The sequence below is a fragment of the Sciurus vulgaris genome, assembly GCF_902686455.1.
Source record: "Sciurus vulgaris genome assembly, chromosome: 17".
Classification (NCBI taxonomy): Eukaryota; Metazoa; Chordata; class Mammalia; order Rodentia; family Sciuridae; genus Sciurus; species Sciurus vulgaris.
In genome coordinates, this window is record NC_136478.1 from 45,513,012 (window position 1) to 45,521,388 (window position 8,377).

Below are 8,377 nucleotides of genomic sequence, written 5' to 3' on the forward strand. Positions count from 1 at the left end.
GAGGTTTGGGGTGCTCTCACTTCTCTGGGCACTGGCCCAACAGCCCAACTCTGCTGGGACTGTCCCCACGCAGGACAACATCCTCCTGCTGTTGGCCCTGGCCCCTTCAAAATGTTTTGCTTGGGAAGGTTGCGTGGCGGGCCTGAGGGAGCCCACTTCGCAGGAAGGGGAGGTGAGGTTGGGAGAGGCAGGTCAGTGAGTGGGTCACGTGCACACAGGACAGCTGGCATTCATGTCCCACTGCTGGGGCCAGGTCAGCGGCCCAACCTGGGGAGAGTATCATGGAGAGAGGAGGCCCAGCCCAGCTGAGGACACCCAGCAGGGTTTCCAATGTCAGCAGGATCACTGTGACCAGATCAGGGTGAGCCTGTCCCCTGTTCCCAGCAGTGTCCTGGTTAGAATTCCAGTGCATTGGCTGTAACGTTGTGGCAGCTTCTGGAGAGGCAGAGGGGCCAGCTCCGCCTGGGGATCCTAGGAGAAGACAAGCCGGGAGGGCTTTCCTCGTCTCCCTCCACCTGAGAGCTGGAGACCCTGCTGCCACCTCTCAGGGCTCCCAAGAGTGTCCCAGGCTTCTCCCTGCACATCACCCTCTCCTGCTAAGTGTACAGGTCCCGCCCAGCTCGGACCTCCAGGTGAGGCCCATGAGTTTGCTGGAATGACACGTGGCCGGGATTAGCAGGCTTTAGGCACTCCAAACACCTGCAGGGTGAGATGGAAGAGCCACAGCTGCCTGTGTGTAGATGGATGTGAGAGGGATGCAGGGCACCTCCAGGCTGGCTGTGTGGCCACCAGCACCTGGCTGGACTCTGAGCCCCTGAGCCACGGGATCTGTAGGTCACTCACTGCCCAGCAAAGATGCAGCTGGCTGCCTGCTGAAGTGTGTCCTGCTGGCGGGAAGGTTGGGGGCGGGGGGGGACACAAAGGCCCTACCCTGGTCGTGCCAACTCTCCAGTTGTAGAGAAATACCACGAAGAAGGAGCAAAATGGTGATGGTGCCAGGAAAAGCTCCGAGTGACAGCTGCAGCAAGCGGTGACCCTGAGAGCCCCCTCCAGATTGCTAACACTCAGGCACACCCTGAGATCAGAGGAAGCAAATGCACAGAGCTCAGGGGCACCATATGAGGTGCGGATCCCCTGGCCACGCTCGGAGCAGTGAGCTGGCGCAGGGGGCTCCTGCTCCTCTGGCCAAGCTCGGCAGGAGGCTGGCGCGGGCGCTGCGCGGGGGGCCCCCTCGGCTGGCAGGGCCCTGGCTATGCGCCTCCAGCCCCAGCGCAAGCCGCAGCCTCGCCTCAGATTCAGCTCCGGCCCTGTGTCAGAGCGCAGCGTTCCGGGCCAAGGGGGCTTCTAGGTGGGCTTCTCGCAGTCGCCGCTCTCCATGAAGCAGTTCCTGGGCTGCGGATCAGTGAATGCTTGTGAGAAGACCTCATTTATGTTTCTGCTGGGAGAGTTGCCTGTGAGACTGGCAAATATAATGAAAGAAATGTCTTTCTCCAGACAATCTTCTCAGGACGCCATCCGTTCAAAGCTGGTACATCCAGAGTCTTCAGGAGCTTCTTGAGTTTAAGGATAAAAGTGCTGAAAATGCTAAAGCCATTTATGACTTCACACTGTGATATGGATCAGAAACCAACACAAGGACGTCATTCCCACAGTGGCCCAGGGTGTGATTGAATACAAGGAGAGCTTTGGGGTGGATCCTGTCACCAGCCAGAGTGTGCAGTACTTTTTGGATCGATTCTACATGAGTTGAATTTCAATAAGAATGTTACTCAATCAGCACTCTTCATTGTTTGGTGGAAAAGGAAGTCGATCTCATTCTCATGATCTTCATCATTGGTAGCATAAACCCAAACTGCAACTTAGTCAAAGTTATTAAAGATGGCTATGAAAATGCTAGGCGTATCTGTGATTTGTATTCTATTAACTCTCCTGAACTAGAACTTGCAGAACTAAATGCAAAATCACCAGGACAACCAATGCAAGTGGTTTATGTACCATCCCATCTCTATCACATGGTGTTTGAACTTTTCAAGAATGCAATGACAGCAACTATGGAACACCATGCCGACAAAGGTGTTTACCCCCCTATTCAAGTTCATGTCACACTGGGTAATGAGGATCTGACTGTAAAGATGAGTGATCGAGCAGGTGGTGTTCCTTTGAGGAAAACTGACAGGCTCTTCAACTACATGTATTCAACTGCACCCGGGCCTCGTGTGGAGACTTCATGCGCAGCGCCCCTGGCTGGTTTTGGTTATGGACTACCCATATCGCGTCTCTATGCGCAGTACTTTCAAGGAGACTTAAAGCTGAATTCCTTAGAGGTCTACAGAACAGATGCAGTTATTTACATTAAGGCTCTATCAACAGAATCGATTGAGGGACTCCCTGTGTAAAAAAGCTGCCTGGAAGCATTACAACGCCAACCATGAGGCTGATGACTGGTGTGTCCCCAGCAGAGAGCCAAAGGTGTGACCACTTTCCCCAGTGCCTAAGGGCACTTGAGACACTTTGGAAAGTTCAGTGTGGTTTTTGTGTTACATTTGGAAGGGATGGTGTTCTCAACTCCATTATACCACATACTTCATGTGTCACTTTCACAATTAACTCTTGGGGTACAATAAATGGAAACTGAATTCCATTTGTGCCTATTAAATCTCCTAAAGGATAAAACTATACCTATCTTACACATATATTTTCACAGTTAATTGAACATATGTTTAAACAACTGTAGTTTTGGTCAACTTTCTTCTTATGGTGGACTTCAGAAATGTGGAATCTTGATTTCTCACAGGAATCTGTGTAGTTTTTTAGAAAAATACTTTTATGTCTGCTAGAAACATTTTTAAAATAATACTCATTATCTGGTTAGTCATCTTTCTGTTATTTGCAGGAGTTCTTTATTGAGTAGTCACATAAGATGGTCTTCAAGTTTCCTAGTGACCAACTATAGGTGAAGCAGAACACAGTTTTAGGTGTAGGTACAGCCACCACAGCATCCGCATGCATTGTCTTTGAAACTGAGCATTTTATTTATTATGATGGATTGTAATGACTAGTTCCCTGTGAATCTAAGCCAAAATCAAAGATAATATGTCCTGAGTGTGTTTAGGATTAATGTAAGGAAAAATTGTATACTCAAAACAAACTAGCAGCTACTAAAATTACAGAGAGTAAGTTGAGGGTAAAGCTGTGAGTCCCCCCACAACTGAACTAATTAGTTGTTGAGATTACCTGCAAGAGCTTTTTTGAAAACATTAGAGTTTTTCTGTGTCGTATTCCACACTTACTGAATCAGAACCTCTTGGGCTGGAGCCCAGAGATTGCATACTTCCAGGGTGAGTCTGATGCCTGGCCTATTTAGAACTACTCTTTCAAAGTGAGTAGTGGTGACATTAGATTTGCTAACGTAACAGAGATCTTTAGATTTGGGTTCCCACTTATTTGAAGGTCAGATTTCTAGACTCTCGGAGAGACATAGTGAATCTTGAGCCTGGTGTAGTTAGGCCATGATGAGACTCAGAACAGAAGGACTGTAGGAGAACAGTCAGGTAATCAGGGGTCACCTTGTTTTCAGTTTGTTTAAGTGATGACGGAGAATATGTATTTTTCTAAAAATATCCAGATTTTTAGGAAAAAATTTGGGCTTATTACAACAATCCATCGCATTCATGTGGTAATTGTAATTTACAAATGCTTTATTATAACCGTATGGGTCTTCAGAATAAAGAGCTACAGAGCAGGTGGTACCATCCTGGTTTTCACTCAGAATGACCCAGAGTCATACAGAATTGAAACCAGAGCCCAAGCTGTCTCCACTGGTCTCCCATCCACTGGCAGGTCCAGGAGTCTTTGAAGTTCGTATCTCATTTTCTTTTAATGGAACAGGGAAATACACTGACCATAAAATTTGAAGTAAAAATTTAAATATTTAAGCATAGCTTCATAACTTAAATAGGGAGTGTTTATTATCTGCAGAATATATTGAGTTGAAACACTTCATTCTTTTTTTTAACATTCTTTTTTTATTAACCTTTTTTGTTTATTACTTTTATGTGGTGCTGAGAATCGAACCCAGTGCCTCATACATGCTAGGCCAGCCCTCTTCCACTGAGCCACAACCCCAGCCCCAACACCTCATTCTTTAAAGGATTATGTAAGCAATCAGCACTTCTATTTTGTAAATGTATCAAATTTTCACATTACGTGCTGTATGAATGATTTTTTTAAAAAAGCCAGGTCATACAGCACAGAATATACTTTCTTGTACCTGTCAGAAACTAATTACATAAATTTGTGGATTGGGAGTGGTGTTAAAGGGCAGTTAGCCAGTGCCCTCATTTAAGAGATGAGGATCCTGAGACTTAGAGGACATGTCTTTGGCCCAGGGCTTAGCTAATCTGACCAAATATTGGAAAAAGAGATACTTTACCTAACCTACTGTTCCTTAATCAAGGATTGTATGAGAAGCAATAGGATATGTTAGTGCATGACTTGTGTTAGTTCAATGTATTATAATTTTTAGCTTTATTTTTTCTCATAATGAATATTTTAGAATCCTTTGAATTAAAATATTCATTTCCTTTCCTAAATGAGACATTTATACAAGTAACATAAACTCGATGTTTTTACTTAGGAAAATTTTTCACTCCCCAAGAAAATTAGTTTTTCTCTATTTAAGAGCTAAGGAATGGCATTTTCAAAGGAAAAGTAAAATTACTTTCCTTTTCTTTCTTTTAATAATGACTTTTTTACTTTGTTATTGTGGTAATGGACAGAAAATTACATGCAAAAAATATTTTGGGAGAGCTTTTTCCTAGTTGGTTTAAATCATTGAGCTACCTGAAAGGTTTTAGATTCTTAAATGAGCTATTTTGTCTACCAGCATTAATGTTGTGCAGTGGGGATATAAAAATATATTAAAGGTCAGGAAGTGGATACTAAGCAATTTTTATAATCTGGGCACTTAATGAATGTACCAACAGTTTTTAGGATGAGATAGTAAAAGTATTCTGCCCTCTACTTAATATCCTGGCTGGATTTGATGTCTTCATACCTAATAGTGATCTCTTCTTGCACTGTGAGGTTTTTACATAAAAATATTTAAGTGGAAGTCTACCATTTATTTTGCAAAATGTTTTCTGTGTGGCAATAAACTGAAAACATGGATAAACTCTTAATTTGGAAATAAACTGAGTCAGTTTAGGTTTTTAAAAATATAATCATGTCTTTTAAATAGGGTTCTCCTCCATTGAGGCTCATCATTCTGTAAACAATCAAAACATTGTAGTGAAGCACCTTGTACTAAATCTCACTATCTTCAATAGGAGAATTGTCTGGAACTTAGATTGCCAATACGTATATTGTCATGAAGAAAGCAAGAGAAATGTGTATGTTTGAGTTTTCCTAGGTTTTTCATTATACAAACTTACCACAGATGACTAACTTATTGCTTAAATGGATATCTGTTATGTGATTTTGAAAGCTAAATAAATTTTAAATTTGAAAAAAAAAAAAAGATCAGGTATGGCAAGCACTGGATATGCAAAGGCCCTGGGGGAGAGGGTACCAGGTCCTAGAATACCAGATGAGAAAACCCAGCCTTGCTGAGAGCTGGCCGAGGCTCTACAAACCCTCTTCCAGGGAGGAGGCATGATTTGAGTGCACAGAGTGCACAGAGCTCTGCGGGCACATGTGGCACCCCTAGAGAAGGGCTGCTGTGAGCAGGTTAAGGGCAGAGGGCTGCATGGAGGCTGCAGGCTCTGCCCTCAACTCAGAGGCATGCTGGTGCCAGGTGTCCCCAGGGGACATGGGGCAAAACACTCACATGCTCTTCCTCATCCTTCGTCACTCACCTGAGTCTGCAAGTCCTGGCTGAGCAGTGTGGTTGTCCCTTCTAAAAGAGCCAGGGAGGGGACAGCTGGGCCAAGGCCCATTTCCTGTCCTCTGTGAGGCAGACAGGCCTCAAAACAAGAGCAGGTGGCCAGAGCTGGAAGAAAGAGCACAGGAACATGAGCACGGAGTGTCCAGAAGGTGAAGCAAAGCACTCTGGTGTTTCTGATGTCTTGTGTGTCTGGTCATTCAGCAATAGAGATGACGGCGGTGACAACTGTCTTGAGGACCTTGGGGGTGCTGCCCCTGTGTTGTCCCTCGTCCTCAGAAGTGAGCAGCTCCTTGGTTCCCGGCTGGGAGGATCTGGCCCAGAGCAGGAGGTGCAGGAACCAGCACCCTCAGAACCGCCTTTCAACTCAGACAGGCCTGAAGAGCCCCTGGCAGGTCCCTGACAGCAGAGCCAGGGACCGAGCTTGGCTCTGCCCTCTCACAGCATCTTCCCACCCTAGACACTCAGACTCAGTTCCTTCCCAAGTGGCTGAAAAGAGAAGCAGGATTAAAGGAGCCATAGGAGGGCTACTCAAGCTGACTGTCACACTGGATGTCACATGCACCTCCCTTGGAGAGGGCTCCTCTAGACACAGGACACGGAATCGCTGTCCAGGCTGCCCCACCCTCTCCTGGCATAAAAGTTCTCCTCCTGAATCGAGGTCAGGAAGCGTGACCAGGGACTTCCCAATTGCAACCGTGACTTCAGAGGGACCTTGCCAAGAAATGAAGCCTGTCCTACAGCTGCCACCCACAAGGTGGCACAGCTGCTGGCTCTCTCGTGCCAACTGCCACCAGCAAGCAGCACCTGCCTCAAGGTTCCAGACAGTGCAGAGTGAGTGAGTGGTTGGAGGTGTCTGTGGTGAGAGGGTGGGTGAGCTGGAGTCTCCCCTGCACTAGACCCTGGGCTCCTTGGAGACAAAACTTCAGTGGTCCCTTGTAACTGGGAGCCACCATGACAGCCAACATTCACTGCACCTGTGGGGTCAGACAGGTGTGATCCTTCGGCAACCCTGAGAGGTGCATCTGTTATTGGCCTGTTTTCACAGATTGAGAAGTGGAGAGACGGAGCCACTGGCCCAGGAAAGGTGGCGTGCATCCAGGGCTCTGCACCTGAGCCGCTGGCCTGGGTTTCTGGGGAGTCAGAAGAAAGGCTGCTGGTTCTGAATGGACAGACCCGGGTCAGTTCCCAGTGCTGCTGTTTATCAGAGAGGCAAGTAGTTGAGGCTTCTCAAAAGACAACCAGTCCAAGCCTGGATGCAGGTAGATGTTAGCATTTCCATTTTACCACCTGGGGTTGAGAGGACAGTGACCTGCCCACGGTCACACAGTTTGGAAGAGGAAGGACTAGGATGCAGGCCCTCATCTGCTGTGAGGGATGCTCTTCCCTCTGCATTCCATGGGGAGGGGAATCTCACCATGCAGGACCAGGGCCAGGAAGTCAGAACCAGCCCCCAAAATGAGCCAGAAACCCAAGCAACACCGCTGATCCCCTGGAACACAGAGCCCCGAGTGCACGCCACTGCAGCATCCCGAAATATGCTTCCCTGTGTCTATGGACGCCCAGTCTCCCCAGTTTCTGTCAGAAAAGATGCAAACAGCCTGGACCAGCCCCAGCACAGCTGTCAGATGGTGTTCCCAGTCCAACTGGAGAGAGCATCAGCAAAGCCTCCAGAGACAGCCTGTTCTCAGGAATCCACAGCCTGCCCAGCCTGCCGGGCTGCTCAGGGTGGGAAGGGAAGCTCCATCTGACTCCACGCTCTTATCTGCCGACTTGCTTGTCTTTGTCTCCAGCTGGTCTTCAGCCCCAAGGGAGGAACTGGCACACACAGGAGCCCACAGTCCCGCTGAACAGAGGACAGCAGCAGAATCCCAAGTTCTCTGCCTCGCCTGCGGCCAAGTTCCAGGACCCCATCCAGGGCTCTCACAGGTTTCCTGCTGGAGGAGCTCAGCTGCTGGCTCCCCTGAGGGACGTCTGCCTCAACCGGAGGGCCTGTGACCTGGAAGTCATCGGCAATGGCCTGTTGTTTCCAAGCACCCGAAGCCTGGGTGTTGCAGCATTTCCTTACCCATCACCTCTGTCACTGCACCCACATCCTCAGCAGCCAGATGCCATGTCACATGCTCCATGATAGGGCTTTTCTCCTGGATGTTTCAAACCAAGACACATGTGCTAAGATGTGTGAATCTGTCCTGCCAAAGGCCACTGTCACCTATGACAGCATGCTCCTGAGACCAAGTGCTCAGTCTATCCCACACACATTTCCCCATGTGGATTCAAAATTTTAAACTGATAAAATATTAGCGTTAGCACAGTTCTGACAACCACAGGTGTGAAAAGGGTGTGCTAAGACATTTGTCTGCTCCAACCCCTTCCACCCATTCCCATGACAGTAGATGCCAAGACTCTCAATTTTTTCTTATCTTTTTTGTATTTCTTTTTGCAGGGAGAATATTATATAGATGGTGGAAGGATGGTTGAAAGGATGGATGGATG

The 8,377-nt window shown here is 47.4% G+C and overlaps 1 pseudogene across 1 annotated transcript; it reads left to right on the forward strand.

Annotated features, from left to right (window-relative positions):
* Positions 1 to 1,360: 1,360 nt before the first annotated feature.
* On the forward strand, positions 1,361 to 2,495 carry LOC306647650 (pyruvate dehydrogenase (acetyl-transferring) kinase isozyme 1, mitochondrial-like; annotated as a pseudogene). Its single transcript has one exon. The product of its transcript is annotated as a pyruvate dehydrogenase (acetyl-transferring) kinase isozyme 1, mitochondrial-like (transcript).
* The last annotated feature ends 5,882 nt before the right edge of the window (positions 2,496 to 8,377 follow it).